This window comes from Mesocricetus auratus, unplaced genomic scaffold (genome assembly GCF_017639785.1).
Source record: "Mesocricetus auratus isolate SY011 unplaced genomic scaffold, BCM_Maur_2.0 Super-Scaffold_100003, whole genome shotgun sequence".
In the NCBI taxonomy this organism is placed as follows: domain Eukaryota; kingdom Metazoa; phylum Chordata; class Mammalia; order Rodentia; family Cricetidae; genus Mesocricetus; species Mesocricetus auratus.
Genome location: NW_024429188.1, coordinates 53,699,927 through 53,722,603, shown reverse-complemented (window position 1 = coordinate 53,722,603; position 22,677 = coordinate 53,699,927). Strand labels below are relative to the sequence as shown.

General features: G+C 38.4%; 1 pseudogene; it reads right to left on the bottom strand.

Moving 5' to 3' along the window:
• Positions 1–614: 614 nt before the first annotated feature.
• Positions 615–22,677, bottom strand: part of LOC106022748 — a 31,941-nt pseudogene continuing 9,878 nt past the window's right edge.

Genomic DNA, 22,677 nt, shown 5'->3' with positions numbered 1-22,677 from the left:
GTGGGCTTTGAGGTTTCAAAAGCCAAAGTCAGGTCCAGTGTGTAAGGATTCGGGCATTATACTGGCCTGACCCTGTCACCTGGCAGAATACACTCAGACAGTACTCTGGTCAGCCCAGGGTTCCATGACTATCAGTCTGGTCACAGGTGCAAAGGACCCCTTTAAAAGAAAGACCCAGCTCACTTACGCTCTTTCCATCTCTCTTTTCTGCTGTTTCCCTGGGCCAGACAGAACTTTTCCTGTCTCCCTCTTCTCTTCTGTCCTCTGTCTCACTCTTCTTTCCTTCCCCTTCCCTCCCTTTTCTAATAAAACTTCTCACTTAAGCTCTGCCTGCCTTGGTCACCCTTGCCTGCCATGGAATTGGCCAAGGTTCCCCTCAGGCTTTAACATAACACAGTGAATCTTCTACCTGCTGCCCGGATGTAGAATCCTCAGCCCCTATTCCAGCACCATGTCTGCCTGCATCCTGCCATGTTTCCCACCATGCTGATAATGGACTACACCTCTGAAATTGTAAGCCAGCTCCAGGTAAATGCTTTCCTTTTAAGAATTGACATGGATCATAGTCTTTTCACAGCAATAGAGTATTGACTAAGAGTGGGGGAAGAGCCAGCTTGTGATCAAATTGCATCCTTTATTAAGGAACTAGGAAAAAGTGAGACCTGGCAAGGACATCATTAGAGTGCATCTTCCATGATGCGCCTTGTAAAACCAATAGGGTTCTTCACTCAGTCACATCATCCTTCTTTTGCTTTCACTGGGAGCCTTCAGGGGATCTTCCTAATTCATATGGAGGTGGGGATTCCGATGAGAATTCTGAACTGGAAGAACCTAGGGAAAGTTGAATGACAGTAAATCAGTAATAAGTATCATCCTGAAGATAAAAGGCTTGTCCTGAGTCGTCAAGTCAAAACTAGACTAAATAACAACTGTTTGAACATGAAAGCCTGAAGCATGGAGAGCTGAAACTCTGGAAACACAGAATTTGCTGTGTCCTGAGGGAGGTGTCAAAGGCTGCCTGACCTGTGGGTTTATGGCATGTGAGACACTGTTTAATTACTTACTTGTCTCGTTTGCTTTTGGATAGACTATCACTATGTAGCCCAAGCTGTCCTAGAATGTATGATCCTTCTACCTTAGCTTCCTGAATGCTGGAGTATACTTTAAGTTCCTGCCTTGACTTCCCCACAGTCATGGACTGCATCCTGCAACTATAAGCCAAGAAAACTCTTCTCCCTTAAGTTTTCTTTGGGGCAAAGAATTTTACCAAAGCAACAGAAATTGAGACTAGACATAATCAAAGGGAGATGGTGTTATTGTTTTCCTGAGAAAAACTTTGTTCTCTTTTTGTGTATCCTTTAAATGCATTAATTAATATTATGCTGAGTAAGGCACACAAAACCATATCCTAATCTATTGGGATTAAGTATTCAAAGCTATCAAAGCTATGTTCAATAACTCTTGAGTGGAATGGGAACTATAAATAAAGGCTGAGTAATATAGCTATAGTTCTGGTTGCCTGAGGAAAAAATTGATTGTAAAACTAGTGTATATATATATATATATATATATATATATATATATATATATATATATGTTCTGACTGTCTGTAAAACTTACCTTCCTTTATGTATTCTGCATGATTTAAGTTTAGACATGCATCACTGATCTGTTGGAACCCTCCATTAATAATCCTTGTCAAATGCCTTGTTTTGTCTAATGCCTTATTTTCTCTTTCTTGTTTCCTTCTAGAATGACTTGGAAACTGGTGGATTCCCTCACTATATCCCTACCACCATGATTTATTTAACCCCTTTATGTCAGTTCCATCTTATTTGTTATTAGTTTAGACATAGGCCAGAGGCAGAGAGAGGGAAAGAGAGAGAGAGGGAGGAAAAAGCCATCTTGGGATCATGCAGTGAAACAGTCATAGGATAAGGATGCAGATAGCAGAACGGAAGAAAGTCCTGTACTGACCACGCCTAAGTCTTCCTAACTTTGGAATTGCTGATCTAAGAGATGCAGTCTTTTCTGATTGGTTGAGCAATTTGAGTTAGAGGTGGGCACCTGTAATTTGCTACAGAAAATATTCCAATTAATCTAGGAAAAAAGTTTGAATGAGATCCACTGTGGTTAAAGAACTTCAAGGGCCCTGGTACCCATTGTCTAAAGTAAACATTCTTAATAACCTGGTTAAGTCCCCTCAGGATCTACCTCCATTTACTGCTCAGCCCCATTTCAATTTGTTTTCATATAGGAATCCTGGGAACCCTCATCCTTCTGCCCCCAGGCAGGATTTTAGGTTGATAGGAGAATATAGGTATTTTCAAGATTAATGATCTATTTTGAAAAAAGTCAACTAAGCTGAAAAGGTACTAAAACTATCACCATTATAATCAATGTACACAGACTATCATTTTTAAGTGACTGTTCCTGTTCTCTATCTAATAATGTAGTATGGTCGATGGATTACTTTATCAGATAATTAACTTTGAGTTCTTAGGATAAATTCTACTTAGTCAGGGTATATAAACTTTTCAAAATGTTACTGGATTTGATTTGGTAATTGAAGATCTCCAAGAGATGACAGCCTGTTAGAATGGCTAAGACCAATAACCGCACATGACAGTTCATACTGGAGAGGATGTGAAGTAAAGGGAATGCTCCTCCACTGCTGGTGAGAGTGCACACTTGTACAGCCGCTTTGGAAAGCAATATGGTGGTTCCTCAGAAATTTGGGGATCACTCTACCTCAAGACCCAGTTATTTTTGTTCTTTTGATCAACTTTTTAAAATAGCCGAATGAAAAATTTCATGTTTGAGTCCACAGTTTAGGCTTCCCTAGGGAAAAGTTAGTTGACATATTTTCTCCATTTGTGAAGAGCGTGCTTTGCCACTTATTTACATATCTCAGGAAGTTTTGGTTGGAAGTCACATATTTAAGATAAAGTGGCAAAGTGCGCTAGTGATTAGGTATAGATTTTCGTAATTGCCTTGAGCAAATAAAATTCCCAGCCTTTGTTGCTTTTCTCTTTCTCTTCCGCCTCCTGTGGGGGTCAGAGGTTGCTGTTGGCATGTTGTTCTCCATCTTATCTTTGCAAAAGTCTCTCACTGAACTTGGCACTTGATGTTTCAGCTAAGACTGGCTGACCAGCTATCTCTGTCCCCCAGGGAGGGTCACAGACATCTGCTACCGCGCCCACCTTTTTTCATATTCAAGTTGGGACCAGAATTCAGGTCACCATGCTTGTGTATTGGGAGCCTTACCCTCTGAGCCATCTCCCTGGTACCCAGTACTCACTTTCATCTCCGATTTGTGTTGATGAAGTGCTGTTCTGAACCAAGTGGACTGCTAAGATTGCAATGACCAGCTCTGAGATGGTACTTAAGATAGAGATCTGCAGAAGCATCATGCCAGCCATCTAAGGCAGAAAAGAAATTTCCCTCGTGTGAATAAACCCTCAAGAACTTCAAGAAAAACACTGCATCATTTACTCTTGCAGCTCCAAACAGCTGTGACCATTTCAAATTAGTTACTTCATTATATATGCAGTGGATCTCTTGCTAAATGCTTTAATTCTGTTAACAGCTCCCCAAATTTTAATTCTGCTTTACACATAATGAGGTTGGAAAGTAGAGAGCAGAGCAGTACATGGTTTGCTGAGTAACCTTTTTCTCAGTCCCTTTTGGTGGGACTGGTCATAGGATCTGTGTTTTATGCTATTCTACTCAGTATATTGTTTTCTTTATTATGTGTTACTGCTTGAATTTGAAGTTATTCTCTCTCAGCTCATGGGAAGAGTGAGAACTTAGCTAGTGAAATGGGTCAATCAGATTCTTTTGGGTCTCCCCCCAGAATGAATAGTCTTTAGAACATCCTATTCTTTTTTTTCATTGTGTAGCTGAGAATGATCTTGGAACTCCCAAACCTCCTGGAAAGTCTGCACCCCCACCTGGCAGGGCACACATCTTTCATTTCCATAGCAACAGACATTACTGGAGCTACAGCTCTTTCCAGTGTTTCCTTCAGCACTCTAGACTCTATCCATAGCTGTGCCTCTTCCTCCAGACTTTTAGTTGCTACTAGACCTGAATCTCTCTGCGTGGAACACTCCACTTCTGTCCCCTTAAAGCTCTACACTTCTCTTTCAGCCCTAACTATTGTGGTCCAGCAGCCAATAGACTGTACCAGCCGCAAATTCTTCCTAGAATCCCTCACATGGGTGGTGTGCCTCCCTCAATGATGTCTCTAGATTTGTTCTGTCTCTTTCTTCTGCTGGCCAAGTACCAGGCCAATCATGCACACATAGTCTCAGTGGTCAATACTTGTCCCTCACCAAGTTACACACACTTAGTAACTACGAAACTTTTAGCAGCTGCGATAACTGTGGCTTTGATAGTCACTCTGGGAAGCATTCGAGTTACTGGAGGTTTCATATTGAAGGATACTAACTGGAATAATTTTGAGAAGCCCAGAGTAATCTTTAGTAGAATCTTTCAGAATTCTACTATACTCATTATGTTAAAAGAAGCAAGGGGCCTATGGGCAGACGCTAGACTGCCACCTACACTAATAGAAAGGAGGATGCAGAGAAGACATAGGGAAGCTTCAGCCACTCCTACTTCAGTTATCAATATTAGATGCTGATTTCCCATGCTGCCCTACTCAAAAATCAATGGCTAGTAAAACTTACACATATACACATTTATAAGTATTTTGTAAATGTAAAAATATTTTACCTGTTTTAAATTATGATATTAAGAAATCTAAAGGAAGAAAATCTAAAAATAATAAAACCAATGCAAACATGAGAAATCGCCTTCTCATTAACTTTATCTTTGTAACCAAAAGAACTAATATTTCAAAGGTTATTCTGAGTATGGACTGCAGGATTGAAAGTATTTTATTCACTACCCATGTTATGCTATGAGTGTAGAGATTTTACTACAATCGATATTTTATAAATGTATCTTACAATTTATATATTAAATGTAGATTACCTTGTATTTATATTAGAGATATTGTTTAATCAGTTATTAAAGCAATCTGATGTTTGTCTTTGTACCACAATTTGAATTGAAAATGAATTGCTTGGGGGCAGGGGATGTGGAAGAGTGCTGGCCTGGTATCCTGAGATCGATTCCCAGGATGAAAAGAAGGTCTGCCTGAGAAATGTTCAAAGTTTATCTCTCTCAAATGATGACCAAGAATGTGAAGGCAAACAGCCCTTCCAACAGAGTTACAGCATGCAATTACAAATCCAAGGCATTTTCTCTGCCCAGACTGTAAGGGGGTAAACCACAGGAAGTCATTTCTAAGACATGACTTGATGGAGTCTAGTGTTTATACTAAAACAAATCAGAGCTAGGTTTTGCAACATTTCTGTGAAACTGTACTTACACTATAACAGTATAACAAGATGAAAACTGCAGGACGGCTGCCATAGCCCAAAGCCAGCTCTCTACTAAGCCTAAAGAAGAGCTATTCAACGTGGGTCTCCCATCTTTTACATTGCTCATAAAAGCACAGATCATATGATACTCCCTAAGCCTCCTGATGAGCATTTTATTAATGAAATTATGTGATTGGGGCAAGGGTCCAAGTACATGGAAAGTGTTTGATGTTTTGCTTTTGAGATGTCTTACTATGTAGCCCCAGCTGTACTGAAACTTGCTATATAGAGGAGTTTGACACTCAGAGATCACCTGCCTGACTCCCAAGTTCTGGGATTAAAGGCATGTATCACCATGGTTGGATAAATGTGTATTTACTATTATTGTTGTTGTTGTTATATGTGCAGTGTACATGTGTGTGGATGTGTGTGGATGTGTATGCATGTGCATATGTACGCATGTGGAGCCCAGATGAGTACCTTGATTGTCATTCCTCAAGCCCAGTTCACCTTGATTTTTATTTTTAAAGTGTTCATGTGTAGGCATGTTCATATGTGCATAACTGCATGTTTGTACACAAGTATATGGCCAGAGGCTGGTGGCAGACATCCTTGATCACCCCCTACTCTATTTACTGAGACAGAGCCTCTCAAACCCAAAGCCCATCAGGGTGGTTTGGCTACATGAAGATTTTTCCACTTGAGTGTGGAATTACAGAGATGCTGCCACATCTGCCTGACTTTTATTGGCTGGTGAGAATGCCAGCTCTATCTACATAGCAAGTATTTTATCTGCTGAAATATATCTCCAACTCTATTTTGTTTTGGAGGCAGTCAAGTATTTTATCCGCTGAAATATATCTCCAACTCTATTTTGTTTTGGAGGCAGTCTCTCTCACTGGCCTGAAAGTCACTGGTTAGGATAGGCTGTCTGGTGACTAAGCTCCAGAGATCTGCCTCTCTCTACCTCCCCAAGGTTATACGCATATGCCTTCATGTCTGGCTTCTTCTTTACATGGCTTCTGGGTATCAAAGTGAAGTGAAGTCCCTGTGCCTACATGTAAAGGAATTTACTAACTGAACCATCTCCAAAGACCTTCCTTCACATTTTTGTTTGGTTGACTGTTGAAACAGGAGTTGCATTCAACCTAGGTAGGCCTTGAACGTCATACATATTCAAGGCTATTCCCCTAGTCCTCCATTTATAGAGTACTAGGACTCTAGGAATCTACTGTATTAAGTTGCATTATATGTGAGTGCATTTGAGTTTGTGCATGTGAGTACAGTTGTAGGCAGAGGCCAGAAGAGGGAGCTGGAGCCTCTGGAGCTGAAATGACAAGCGGTTATGCCACCTAATATGGGTACAGCAACTGGACTCTGGTCCTCTGCAAGAGCATCAAGCTCTGTTACTGCTGAGCCATCTCTCCAACCACGACTTCTGCCATACTTTTGATGAAATCAAACAGAAAAGGAAATGCTTGGTGACTGCCCAGGCCATGTAGGATGATAGCCAGATGGCAAAGGTACTGGAGTGTCCATTCATCTCTAGAACCATTAACCTATAGTCTGCTTAACAAAGTATCCTTAAAAAAAACTGTCCAGGCTGATCTTCACACACAGAAGAAATTGAAGTATCTAGGGCAACAAGAGAGAGGGAAGCCAAATTTGTAGACTCTGATCCCAAGGATCCTGAACTGCTGGTTCGAGCTGTTGGTGGCCGAGATTGTCTAATGACGAAGGAAAACAAAAAGGCACTAAATTTAGTTTTTTCTGTCAGAAGTTCAATGCTTAGCAGACTACAAGACAAAAAAAAACCAGCCTGGTGGTGGTGCAGGCCTTTGGAAGTGAAGGCACAGAATCACAAGCCCTGGGCCAGCCTGGTCTACAAAGCAAGACCCTGACTCAAACAGTAAAAACTGAAGTCCAAATCAGCTAGCTATTTATTTAGTAAAAGAGGCCTCGCTTTCCAATTAAAAACATAAACTGAGACTTAGGAGATGAAGTGCCTGCTGCCTAAGAAAGAGAACCAGGGTTTTAATCGTTAATACTTGTATTTAAAAAAAAAGAAGTTGCACATGGCAGCCGGCATCTGCAACAGCAGCACTGGAGTGCAGAGACAGGAAGATTCGAGGAACTCACTGGCCAGTCAGCATACCGAATCAATGAGCCCTAGGTTCATGAGAAACCCTGTCTTAAAAATAAAACTCTCCAATACATCAACCTCTGGCCTGCACAGGCAGATATACATGCATGTGTGCATACATATAACCCTTGTTAATAAATTTATTTTTAAAATATACTCGTTACTCAGAGATGATCTAGAACTTACCTAAGTAGTACTATAAATCAAATTGCTCACTAACACTTTAAATAGTTCATACTGTCCATTAAAAAACCCCATACAGAGGCAGACTCCCTCGGTTAAGTACTGAGCTGAACTCAAGAAAGCCAGTAACAGAGAGGGAGGACTGATGATCAACGGGATTAAGACTGGGCTGGTTTAACCCCCAGAAACAGCTGACCAGACAAAGGTTAACTCTTGAATCCCAGGCATCAGCCTGGGAATCCAGCATGGGACTGATCAAGACCCCCCTGAATCTGGGTGTCAGTGAGGAGGCCTAGGGAATCTATTGAGCCTTGGGCAGCAGATCAGTACCCATCCCGAGTATACACACAGACATTGGACTCCCATAGAACAATGTGAGGTGCACTCTCACCCTGAACTCTTGGGGAAGGGTCTAGGCCCTGCCCTATATGAAATGACAGACTATGCACACCCCCATGGAGGGCCTCACCCTCCCTGGGGGAGTGAGGGGATAACGGGGGGGGGGGTTGGGGGAGGGCACGGGAGGAGGGGAGGGAAAGGGAGAGGGACCTGGAACTGACTTGTGAAGCAACCTTGTTTCTTATCTAAATTTAAACTGGAAAATAAAATTAAAAAATTTTTCTGACAGAGTTTAGAGTACACAAATAAATTTTTCATATTTTAAAAAAAACAACCCCATACATTAACTCACCCTGCTGGACACAGGCTCTCGTGTCTCTGCTGGGAAGATGAGGAAGGAGTGACAGCTTCCAGAGCAGACTGATTTACTCGTGCAGCAGCTTCCTATTTTGTTTTCTTTTGTTGTTTAAAAAAAGGAATCGTATTAATGATGTAAGAAACTAAAAGCTTGATATAGTTCTCAAAATTGTCACTGGGCTCTTAAGTTGTGCTTAAAATAATCCAAAGCTACTAAGGTATTTCCATTCTTTGATCTCACTAGTAAGACACATTTTCAAATATTATAATTTAAGAATGATTCTAATTTCCTTCTACTAATATAAAATAGGTAAATACCCTATTTCCATTCATTTTTAACTACCAGTTATCTTGGTTTGTATTACTATCACCTAGCACACTGCCTAGTCTAATTCAAAATGTTTTCAGAACATAAAAATTTAAAAATAGGAAATATTCACTAAATATAAAAGAACTCTCATATAATTATCTGTGAAATTATTAATATCCTAGATGGCATCTCATTTTCACAAAAACAGAATTCTTTTTTCTAAATGACGTCTTTGAATTTAAAACCTGGAGGTCATCTTTATCATTTTCTTCTTTACCTTTTAGTCAGCTACTAACTAGTTGAGACCCTCCTATCAAACCTTCCATTAAGCAATAAGAGCTTAAACTGGACATGGTGGCACATGCCATTGATCTGGGTTACAGGGAGGGACAGAAACAGCAGATCCAGGAAACCCTGTCAGGGTAGGGGGAAGAGTTCAAGACTTAGACTCTCAACTGAAATCATCAATCTCTACCCGGCTCTGGGAAGCAGCATAGCCAGCCCACGAAGACTGCCAAGGACCTAGTCTTTTTCCAGCTCTCACACAGCATGGATTCATTCCAGTCCTTCCAGTCCTTCAACTGCTGGTACTCTTGGATTCTACCTGCACTTCTAAGTTTACAAGCTGAGGTTCACCAGGGCGGAAACCCGTGCTACTCAAAGAATATTTTGCAAACTCACAGTTCAGGCTACATCATTACAGATGTACCAAATCATAACATGTATTTGAGTAAGATTTCCAGGTGATCTGTATGCTGGTTCCATCTACATATCATCTCTGTGTCTAAGCTTTAGTTTTCATTGTATGCCACCTAATATGGGTACAGCAACTGGACTCTGGTCCTCTGCAAGAGCATCAAGCTCTGTTACTGCTGAGCCATCTCTCCAACCACAGCTCAGGCTTCTATCATCTCTACTGAATTTTCTCTAAAACAAAATCCTAACATTCTCAAAATATAAGTCTGCACATGATCACCAAGTGCATTGTTTTAACCATGTGCTTCTTGTCACAACATGTTGTACATACAATGTCACAGTTCCATTTTCCCTTACTCTAGTCACTCTCAGAGGAAGCCACAGAGCTTCACCTACATTTTTACCTACTCCATGACACTCGACGTGAAGCTAAATTGTCAATATCAACTAACTAAATGATTTCAGTACATTTTGAAATAACACACTGTTGTGGGACAGACAATACAAGGCGCACTGTAGCTACCCAAACAGGATCATATGGATTCTGTACCTGAGATTACAGAACTCGAGAAAGAAGTCAATTAACAAAAGACATATAAACCACAAAATTACTTCATTCTGATAGATTTGAATAACAAAACAGAAAATAGTACCTCTGGGTTTTCACTCAAGTATATTTGTTTAGATATGTTGCTTATTGTACAAATCCACTGAAAGGGAAAAATATGATTACTAAGTTTTCTTCAATAAAGACTCTCTACTAAGGAAAGCTATTCGACATTAAATTGACACAGAATTTCATTAGCAGTAGCGCATAATCTTCTTCCTAAGAAAATACCCTAGGGATGGGGATATAGCTCAGTGGGAGAACATATACTTAACATGTGAGCCCATGAATCAATCCCCAGCACTGCAAACAAAATAAGACATCCCAGTACAAACACATGAATGTATGAGATCTTCAGATTATTTTTAAATAGTTATTTATACAGGGAAACAAATAGTAATCATGTTAAATTATAACTTAATAGTATACATTTATCCTTTTACTTCCTCCCTTATTTCCCACCAAATGTGGTAATATGAACTCAGTTACCATAATACCTATGTGAAAAATTAGAATACAAACTCTTTCTGAGTAATGTGTATTGCATATCTTCCTTCTTTCAAAAGAGAAAACAGTATCCCACATCTTCTGCCTCACTCTCAAGGATTCCTGTGCCTGATAGACCTCACAAGTTGAAGAAGTTAACTTTATTAAAAAAAAGTTACCTCTTCACGGTCTGTTTTACTCTATGCTTGCAAATTTGAAGATCTAGGGAGAAAAGAGTGAAAGTTTTAACCTCAACTTTAAAATTAAAGAAAAGAACAAAAGTGACAATACTTTAGGGAAAGAAGACCATCAGAGGGTCAGGATTTAAGCCTGATCTCCAAAAGGCTATCTACAACACAAAGTGTAAAATCAAATGGGAGTGTCCACTCTCTGAGGTCAGAACATAAAAGAAAAAAATGTACTTCAACTCCTGCCATCTCTATTGGTGATCTGACTAGAAAATACCAACTTCATTACTGACAGTTTCACCCTCAATAAGGTTAAACAAAGAGTCCAACATATGAATGACTAACAGAAAGATACTAACGTTTTTCCATCAAAGGAAATGATCTGAAAACAAATCTCCTGTCTTCAGAGTCCACAGCCATCACTGAACAGTTGTCTGTATCCATGGCCAGGCCTCCTGCCACATCTCCACGTGCTTGACTCATTAAGTTTCCACCCTGCGGGAAGTAAAGCTGTCTGTCACAGATAGATGACACCAAACCTGGTTTACTAAAGAAAATACATTGATATTTTAATAATGACACTTAAATATCCCTATCAGCAGACACAAGAAAAAGCCTGTGAAAACAAAACAACTTGCAAAAAGGCACGAAGATGTCAAGAAGACATCTAAAATGATTTTGTACAGGTTGACTCACTTGTGTGTATACAGTCTCAAAAACAAGACTAGAAATTATTAAGTGGCAGCTGTTAAAATGATCCATCAAAATACAAGTTACAGTTCAATATTCAATGGAATAAATTCAAATTTATTTTGAGGATTAATCTATTTCACCATTCTGTACTGAGTGATGGCTGAGGACTTAACTCAGTGGGGTCATATGTGCCTGGGATGCTCAAGAGCCTGGGTTCCAAGCCAGCATTGATAATTGAAGAGAAAAAAAGAGGGGTCCAAAAAGGTTTGGCCCATTTCAAATGAAAACTCAAATTTGACTTGATATAATCACATCGTTAATTATGTGATTAACATTAACATAATACTATGACAGGCCTATTTAGACTCAAATTGTTTCATCACGTCTATAAATACAAATTATTCATATTATTCAATAAATATCATGGTAAGATTTTTGTTTGCTTGCTTGTTTGCTTGTTTGTTTCAAGACAGGGTCCCTCTGTGTAACTCTGGCTGTCCTGAACTTTGCAGACCAGGCTGGACTTGGAACTCACAGAGATCCACCTTCCTCTACCTCCCAATGCTGGGATTAAAGATGTATACCACCACTACCCAGCTTAAGGAAGTATTTTTAAAGGATTCATGAACTTCCATCTGTCAGCAAACTCATATAATTACACTACTAAAATGTTTCAACCTTGGGCTGCCAAGATGGCATAATGAGTCTCGGTACTTCCACCAAGCCTAGTAACTAAGTTCTATCTGAGGCACCCACATGGTGGGAAGAGAGAACCAACTCCAGCAAGCGGTCCTCTCCCCTCCAATCCTGAACTGTGCTACCCCAAGAATACACAAAATAATCATTATAATAAATCAAAATGTATACACAAAAAATATACTTTTTATAAAAACAGTTTCAACCTTTGGTAAAACCAAAACAATCAGGCAAACAATATTAATTATATACTACATTGATTGGATAGTACAAGATGAGATATGAAAATAACAATAGTTTTCTTACTTCCTAGCATTCAGGTATCCAGCCTTTTGGGTTAAATTTTAGAGGGAAATTTGGTGGGATCTGGGTCAGGCAGATATAAAGGGTCACTGGCTACTTCCAAGTCTTCTATTGTCGGTTTCATGGTCTCAACATCACCTTCCATTTCCCTTCAAACCTAATACAGAGAACAGACTAGTTACTACCAGCCACAACCAACAAAGAATGCCTTATCAATCCTATGCGCCCATGTATTTAATTATTTAAAGAAGCAATTATAAGATGGTTAAGGTAACATAAATTCATTTTAAATGCTTTTTAAAACTTGGATCTTTTGGTGAAAGTATCAAATTTGAACACTAGTAAAGCAACTAGACACCTAACTACAGAATAGTATTTAAAATGCTCTGTGTTCAAGCCCCAACACTGCAAAAATGAAAATGAAAAAGCTCCAATTTCATCTCTCTCCACACCTCAGATTAACAGCATCGCTACCAAGATAGCAAAGGTGATTAGAAATGCTGTCTTTCTCTAAACACTAGAGCATAGAAAACAAGAATGGCTTACTAATCTTCCAAACAATGTTTACAAATGAGACTTATGGATAATTACTGTTACGTATTTATACTATTCAGACATAAAAGCTAGCTTTCACAATTATTAAAGCTATCCTCAATTTTCAGTGCTATGAAATCTAGAGATGACATTCTAGGGAAAAGATAGAAAAAACTCCAAAATTTAGTGATAAAGCTGAGAAATACACTCATGACAGGAAAACTAACTCTTAGCATCATGACAGCTTGTGGGATCCCCCTAGGGCCCGTTGCTGCTTTAACCCCTAAATAAGCCACGAGACACTATATTCATAATGAAGCTGTTGGCCGTTTGCTTGCTTTCTTATCAGCTAGCTCTGACTTAGGTACTAACCCATAATTACTAATACATATTTTTATAAGGTCTTATCATGTTCTCTCTTCCCGGGAATCGCATAGTGACATACTCTTGACTGCATTCCCCAGAATCCAATCCTCTTCGACTCCTAGTCCCACCTATCTTGCTTCCTTATTGGCCAACAGTGCTTTATTTACACATACACAGAATGACTTCAGCCATCCACACACCTCCTCCCCCTTCCCCTCCAAAGCAGGGCTGGATAGCATGCCTCATGAACCACCATCCACGAGGCTCTGGTTTCAATTCCCAGTGAGAAAAGAGAAACAATTCTAAAACCTCCTTTTTCTCTTTTAATAACAACCTTTATTATGACTATGCAAAGTATTCTAGTACAACCTTACTGCATTCTATCTAGTACTATCCCTTTCACATTCTCTTTACTGCTCTTGTTACATAGCTGCATGATGTTACTAACCCACTTAAAATCCTTTGATGACTACTCACTGCAACACACTTCAAGGCCACAAATAGAGCAATTTGGCCCCCAAATTTTTTGATGGGCTTTGGGGAGGGGGGTTGTGGGTATGTTTTAAAACAGTGTCCCATTCTGTAGCCCAGGCTAGACTTGAACTCCAGAGTAGCCTCAAACTTTCAGTGATTCTCCTGCCTTTGCCTCCAAAGTGCTAGGATCGCGGGTGAGAGCTACCACACCCAGCCCCCAACTAATGTGTTATTTCTGCCATCTCCCCCCAAGCACATCCAACGAGATGAAAGGTAATGATTCCCTCCCATCACCATATGTTTAGAATTTAGTGGGACTTGCTAAAAGTGCTACTGCATTATCTAATTTTATTTTCACAATTGTTGTTTTGTGGATTTGTTTTGCATAGAGAATAAAGGCAGGGGATTAAGTAACTAGTACATGACTTCAAGTAGTAGCAGACCTCAGCTACGTCCCCAAAATCTTACCCACCTCAACCAGTATACTAAACCTACATTCTCCAAACTCCACAAATGGCCTCTACAGAAAAACTCGTTTGGTTTTAGGGATTTTTGTTGTTTGGTTTGGGATTTTTTTTAAGAAAGTCCTTTTCAATCCCCAAAGTGTTGTCTACTTATCTACACTTGCATATGCCACCTCCTAAGTATAACGTTTTCCAACTCACCAATAAAGCTCTATCTGTACAACTAGTAAAAATCCCCATTACTGCATTTAACTCATGCCAATCTACAGTATCTCCATCCTTGTACTCTGGAATGCATTCACACAAAAGCCTTCAATGAATGTCTATGAGAGCAAGAGTGGAGCCTACTCACATTGTTCCAAGGTATCCAACATACTGCTTGATAAACAGATGCTCAACAATTTTTCTAATGAAAAAAGATGATTTTTAAAAAATACTTGGAATATCCAAATGCAATATAAAATATACCAAATTTTATAACATAGACTCTTAAGTACCTCTCTAAGGCAAAATAACTAATGTATCACAAACTGTGTGTTTTCTTGGGTAATTTGTCAACTAAAATTAGAAACAGAAAGCAGTTTTGGGGAATGATCACTGTGTGAGGATCATTCCCTTTGTTGTCACAGTGACTGCTGCACAGTAAATGCTACTCAGTGGATAATTCCCATAAGCAATCACTGTGTCTGCCTGCAGAGATCCCCCATGTACGAGCATTGGTACAAGCTCTATCACAAGTCTTGAAATCACCTAGAACTTGTTGATATTCTCTTTAATCTTTGCTTAAGTACATTTGTCCTAAAATATTGTGTAATACTTCTGTCTTTAATCTTTGCTTGAGTACATTTGTCCTAAAATATTGTGCAATACTTCTGGGTTTCATTCCTTAAACAAATATCAAAACCTAAATATTCCCTTTAAGTAAAGAAATTCTCATACCACAATTCCATTGAGTTTTGTATGTAACAATTCACTGAGGCAACGTGTGTGATTTACTTTTTCTTTTTTGGTTTTAATCATATGATTTTAAAAATGAGTTTCCAGACAGTGTTTGTTACTCAATTCAGGGTTACCTTTTCCACATCCAAACTACCACAAAAGTCTACTTATATACTTATGTACATACTTTCATATAACCTGAATACAAAACTGAATTTTTTTCTTTTGTGGTGTCTTTTCATTTTCTTTTTGAAATTATAATGTAATTACATTTCTCCATTCCCTTTCCTCCCCCTAAACCTTCCGATATACCTCTCCTTGTTCTTTCAAATTCATACCCTCTTTTTTTTATTAATTGTTACTGTGTGCATATACTGTATCTCATAAAGGGTTTCTGAATTCACACCTTGTAAAATGAAAACAGAACATGCAGTATTATCAAAATATAAAACAAAACAAAACAAGTTTTATATACTTGGAATCAGCTATACCTTTAAAACAGTTATATTTACTTGTAATATCAAAAACTGGCAGAAGAGAAACATTTTGTTTAAAGAACCGGAAAGGTTTTGAACAGCTAGGAAAAAAATTTGAGAGTAATACCACAGCAATGATCTGTTGGCTCTATTTTGAAACAGGAAAAACTAAATCAACTAATGGCATGGCCATTAACTCTGATATTGAAAAGGTATACAGGATTGGAGAGATAAAGGCACAGCAGTGAAGAGCGCTCAGAACTCTTCCAAAGGAGTAGGTTCAACTCCTAGCACCCACATGGTGGCTCACAATCATTTGAAACTCCAGTTGCAGGGACTCTGGCCCCTTCTTCCGGCCTCCCCAGGCACTTAACGCACATGGTAAACAGACATACCTGCAGAGAAAGCATGTATACACATATGGTAAACAGACATACCTGCAGACAAAGCACCTATACACATAAAAACTATGAGCCAGGCAGTGGTGGCGCACGCCTTTAATCCCACCACTCGGGAGGCAGAGGCAAGCATTAAAAATGTTTTGAAAAGTGTGTACACACACCTTGTCCTTTTCTCTGTTTTTTGACAATTGGCTGCCTCTGTTAATTGCAGCATCATGATCTGGAAAACAGAAATAAATGTGAACAGTACAACCATACTACACAAAACTACACTGTACTAGAGCTAGGTAAGCATTCCCCACCACATAATCACTATGTTCAAATGTTCTCCACAGCCTAGCTTCCCTTAAATTACACTACTATGTATCAGACTGATAGAAAACACTAACATCCAAAGAAGTTAGTGCGTGCTCTTTTCTGGAGGGAAACAGAAGCAATAGATCTGGGGTAGGCAAATGACTGGGAGGGATGGGGAGAGGGGACTGTGGTTGGGAGGTACTGCATAAGAGAAGAATGAATAAAAAGAGGAAAAATTATTCTTAATTGTAAAACTCTTTTAAAAAATAGGAGAGCTGAGGATGTATCTTAGTGGGAGAGTGCTTGCCTAGCATGCACAAGGCCCTGGTTCAAGACCAGCACAGGAAGAGAAGGGAATATGAGACGACAGGAGAGAGGAAGAAAGAACACGGTAATGTTTACTAAGTGAATAAAAGAATATTTTACAACCTCTTTAGGCATTAATGAGGATAGGAAACTGTAAGACTGAAGTAACTGCCATTCAAACATTTTGTAAAAACTATATTCAAAATATCTCCACTGATTTAATGTTATCATAACCATTTAATTGAGCTATTTTTTAAAAAAATATTACCAAGAATCAGCCATGATGCACACCGATGAAAAGATGAAAGAAATTAGTGTATAACATATTCAGGGCTTACCTTTACTTGCAGTCTAAAATAACTCTTAGTGTCAGTATTTCTGAAAAAGTTCAAAAATAATTTCAGTTTAGCATATTTATGAAATATTTTATTATATCTATACAGCAATTAGTACCACTTAAGACATAACTAAAACTCAAACAGGAATTTATAGGCAAGATGAAAAAGTTAGTTTCAATTAGTCTACAAAGTATTCAAAATCATTAGCCACCAGAAGATCTACTTACCACAAATACGAGAACAAACAAGTATTAAAATCCACCTTAAATGTTAAGAAATACAAATACTGACAAACTAGATTCTAACATATAAATTTCTTGGTTTTTCAATATGTGATTAATAATTTCAAATGCTGAATGAAAAGGAAAAGATTATGCCATGCAGTCTTAGATTATGAATTCTTGTGTCTACATGGAACATTCTAAAAGATCATTTCAGTTATTAACTCCATCTCTAAAAGATACTTGTCTTTAAACAATTTATCATTCACTGATAAACTTGTTTTTTACCTACTTTGAGTTTATAAATTATTAAAAAGAACCAGATCATAAAACGCTCACGTGAGACACTGTCTACTGCTAACCCATCTCCTTTTTGAGGAAAGGACGTTATTATTTGTTAGGAACTAGTTAATATCAAGCACTTTCATAAATGTTTAGTAACTGCTTAAAGTGAAAGGGGCATGTTGTGGTCAGAGCTGGTTTACATAAGAAATTAAATGCGCTGATCTTCTGACAACTGATGAAAATAGACAAGATTGACTTCAATACCTTTCAGATCTCTTTCTTTACACTGGAAAATGGGGAACATCACAGCATCAGCAAGTTGAGTTGAAAGTACCGCATGACAAGAACTAAGCTAGTAAAAGAAAACAGAGACCAAATAACTAACAGATGACACAACTAATGAATGTCTATACATAGACATTTACCAATGTTATATAAACTTGAATCTAGTCTTTCTTAAAAGATTATTTTTTACAAATGAAAAACAAAAATTATGTAGTATAATACAAAATATTTCATGATACAAAAGAAACTCCTGCCAGGTGGTGTGGTGTCTGCCTTTAATCCCAGCACTTGGGAAGCAGAGGCAGTCAGATCTCTGACCTGCAAGCCAGCCTGGTCTACAAAGTGAGTTTTAGGACAGCCAGGGCTACATAGACAAATCCTATCTTGAAAACCCAAAAAGGGGAGGGGGATTTCCTGTTTTTCTATTTGTTTTCTTTTGTGATACAGGGTCTCTCTACATAGCACTAGTGGTCCTAGAACTCACTATGTAGATCAGGCTGGCCTGGAACTCAGAGATCCACCTTCCTCTGCTTTCCAAGTGCTGGGATTAAGGGTATATACTACTATGCCCAGCCTAAAACTTTATAAGAAAATTTAGGACAATACTCTCTTAGATATGATATCAAAAGCACAAGCAACAAAATATATTAAAATGGACTCTATTAAAATAAAAGCTGTGCATCAGAAGATACTATCAAGAAAGTAAAGATGACAAGCAGAATGACAAAACATTTGTCAACCAGGTCTCAGAAGAAATCTGAATCTAGGTAATGAACTGTTACAATTCAATAATAAAAACCAAATAACCCATTTAAAAATGGGCAAAGGATCTGAACAGACACTTTGCCTAAGACTACAAATGGTTCATAATCATATGGAAAAAATGCTGTGCATCATAGCAACTATCCAAAACCTGCAAGTCAAAAGGGCAATTAGATACAACTTCACTCCCATTAAATGGTCATCTTTTTTGTTTTTTGTTTTCTTTTTGACTCTTTGAAACAAGAGTTTCTCAGTGTAACCCAGGCTGTCCTGGAGCTCACACTATAGACTAGGTTGACCTGGAACTCATAAAGATCTGCCTACATCTGCCTTCCAAATGCTGGAATTAAAAAACCCATGTGATACCACCATCTGGCTCAAATGGTTATTATTTAAATGAAAATTCTTGTTAGCAAGGATAAAGAAAATTGGAACTTTCATACACTGCATATAGGCACACACAAAACAATCTGCTGATCCCCCAAAAAGCTAACTATAAAATTACCATAACATCAACCAATTGCACTCCTGAGAACATACTGAAAGAAGAACTGAAAGCTGGTATTTAAAAGATGAAACTAGGGTGCTGAAGAGAGGGCTCACTAGTTGAGAACACTGGCTGCTCTTCCAGAAGATCCGGGTACAAGTTCCAGCATCCACATGGCAGCTGTCTGTAACTCCATTTCCAGGGTACGTGACACCCTCATACAGATAGACATGTAGGCAAAATACCAATAAACAAAAAAAATGGCTGGGCAGTGGTGGCATACACCCTTAATCCCAGCACTTGGGAGACAGAAGCAGGTGGATCTTTGTGAGTTCAAGGCCAGCCTGGTCTATATCTCAAGTTCCAGGATAGACAAAGTCACACAGAAACGCTGTGTACAAAAAAAAATAATAAAAAAGATCAAGCTAGTATATGAATGGTCGTAACTAAATAGAATACCCACTAATGGATAAAATGTGTTAATAAATATACAATGAAAATTACTCAACCAAAAAAAATAAGGAATGAAATACTGGCACAGATAAACTTATATTCAAAGTGAAAAAAGACACACCTCACAGTCTACCAATTACACAGGTTAATTTACAAGATATACATGTAGACAGGGAGAGCGAAGTGTAATCATTGCCAAAGCCTTGGGAAATTTGAGGGAAAGTGATATATTAAAGGGGGAAAAATAGTTTTAGGATAATGAAATAAGTTTTTATGTTGTTGTTGTTTTGGTTTTTTTATTATTTCAAGCCCTAACTGTTCTGAAACTCACTCTTGAAATGAGTTTTTATGTTGTTGTTGTTTTGGTTTTTTTTTATTATTTCAAGCCCTAACTGTTCTGAAACTCACTCTATAGACCACCTCCCAAATACTGGGATTAAAGGCATGCACCACCATCACCCAGCAATGAAAATGTTCTTGTTATAGATAACTATTATGGTTTGCACAATGCAGTTAATGGATTAAATATCATGAATTTTAATGTATTTTACCATAATTTTAAACAGAAAAAGTCCGTTTCCTGTAAGCACTTTGTTTTGTTTACTTGAAGTGCCAGGAGTCAGACCCCGGTATTCATACATGCTATTCGAGGTACTCACACATGCTACTCGAGTATTGTACCACTAAGCTACATCCCTACCCCAGTACTATTATTATTTATACTGATAACTCAAATAACATTCTGCTATAATGAGTTATTAAGATATTAGAAAAACTGGAGCTAGGTTATAGCTCAGTGGTCGAGACTTACCTAGCACATTAAATGTGCCCTGGGTTGGATCCCAAGCCTAGCAAAAGTATGTATATGAAAATAATCACACACACACTCACAGCTTTTACAGTAAGAGTAGAGAACAGTTATGTTCTCCATACACATCTCAGTACTTCTTCTAACTGCTAGACCTTCGTGTTGTTATTGTCTTGTGATGGTATGATTGTGGATTGAGAAATTAAAAACTACTTTGGATACTTTGCATGGACTAATGAGAACTAAACAGTAAAGTATTGCTAATGGCACAAGAAAAACCACACAGTGCTTACCTACACCAGACAGCTTCACTCTTCTCTGTCCACATCAAATAACAGTGAAAAAATTATTCACAGGTTAGAAATAGATGAAGCCCACGTATAAGCTTATTTTTGGGAAAATAATGTTTTAATCAGATAAGAATATACTGACTGTAGAGCCAAGAGGCGGTGGCACACACCTTTAATCCCAGCACTCGGGAGGCAGAGGCAGGCGGATCTCTGTGAGTTCGAGGCCGGGCTGGACCAACAGCCTCCAAAACAATACAGAGAAACCCTGTCTCGTAAAACCAAAACAGAAAAAAGAAAAAGAAAATACTGATTTTATAAAAGTCATCAAGATGTAGAAATTATGCCCCTCTTTTGGTTTTGTTTTGTTTTGTTTTTCGAGACAGGGTTTCTGTGTGGCTTTGGAGTCTGTCCTGGAAATCGCTCTTGTAGACCAGGCTGGTTTCGAACTCACAAAGACCTGCCTGCCCCTGCCTCTGCCTCTGCCTCCCGAGTGCTGAGATTAAAGGCGTGCGCCAACACCACCTGGCGAAATTATGCCTTTTGATGCTACCCTTCGTAACAAAACTGCTTATAGAATCATAACTATATTGGATTCCCCCAATAAAGGCAGGAGAAATGGCTCAGTGGGTATTATCACCTACTAACAAGCCTGGTGACTGACATTAACCCTGAGGACGGAGATGGTAAGAGAGAAACTATTCCTGCAAGTTGTCATATAACCTCCACACACAAACTGTGGCACCCTCACACTCTCACACTCACAGACACACACAAAATAAATAAAATGTAATACAATTTTATAGTTTTCAGTAAAAGCTCAACAACGAGTAACTTAGTTATAAAACCACCTGTTCAAACAAGATCAAAACTTACCTTACCTACCACCTTTGAAAACTGCTGTAAAGTAGACCTCATAACTTCATCATCACCTCCCAAAGGAAAACGCTAAAAACTAAGAAATAAAGATGAGATAAATGGTCAATGCTGCATTTTTTTTGACTTTTCAAGACAGGGTTTCTCTGTGTAGCTTTGTAGACCAGGCTGACCTCGAACTCACAGAGATCTGCCTGCCTCTGCCTTCCAAGTGCTGATATTAAAGGCATGCACCACCACCACCCGGCTCAATGTTGTATTTTTTTATGAATAACACAATTTGTGCTTTCAAGTAATTTTAGAAACTTGAAAAACTTTGAACATATTCCAAAATGTTTGTAATAATCTTCCTAATTAATAAACAGTTTTAAAATGTTTGTTACGTAATCAACCAACAGGATATATACTGGAATGTACTCAATAATAGGATTTCAAAGATTTGGCTTTAGCTTAGGCTCCTCCAACAACTAACAATATAACCTTGACCAAAGTCAGTTTTTTGTTAGTAAAAAGGAGAAAGCTGGAAAAGCAGACATCCTTAGTTCTAACATTAAGTCAGTAACAATAAGGACTTAGTGAAATTTCAATAGCATATTTGGTAAACTCAGTAAGTCCTAAGAAGCCATGCATGGTGGTGAATGCCTGGAATCCCAGCACTCAGAAGGCCAAAGCAGGAAGACCATGAGTTTAGAACAGCATGAACTATATGGTGAAACCCTTGCTCTAAAACACAAAAACAAAAGATTCTGAATGGAAACGTTTTCTGTACAGACACTATGTGCATTAAATCATGCTTTAAAACCTTGACATATGTACCTGTTTGTCCTATTCTTTTAAAAGTTTCGAAGTCAGATATGTTGCTGCACTTAATTCATTCTAAGGAAAAAGATCCGGATTCAAATTAGTACAAGATAACAGTTAAGAAAAAATGCCAACTGATGACATCTAAGCCCCCTTTACTTATTATCACTTTATACCATATACATATTTTTAACTTCTCAGCAACGAAAAAGGAACTATCATTAAAAGTGTTTCAAAACAAATGCAAACCAGAAGAGAGGCACTGTCAAAAAATTCAGCATTGTTACAGGCATGTACTTTTCTCTTTTTTTCCTTTTTAAAGACATAGACTCATGTAGCTCAGGCTAGCCTCAAACTTGCTTTGTAGCTATGGATGACCTTGAACTTCTGATCCTCTTGCCTCTGCCTCTCAAGTGCTGAGAT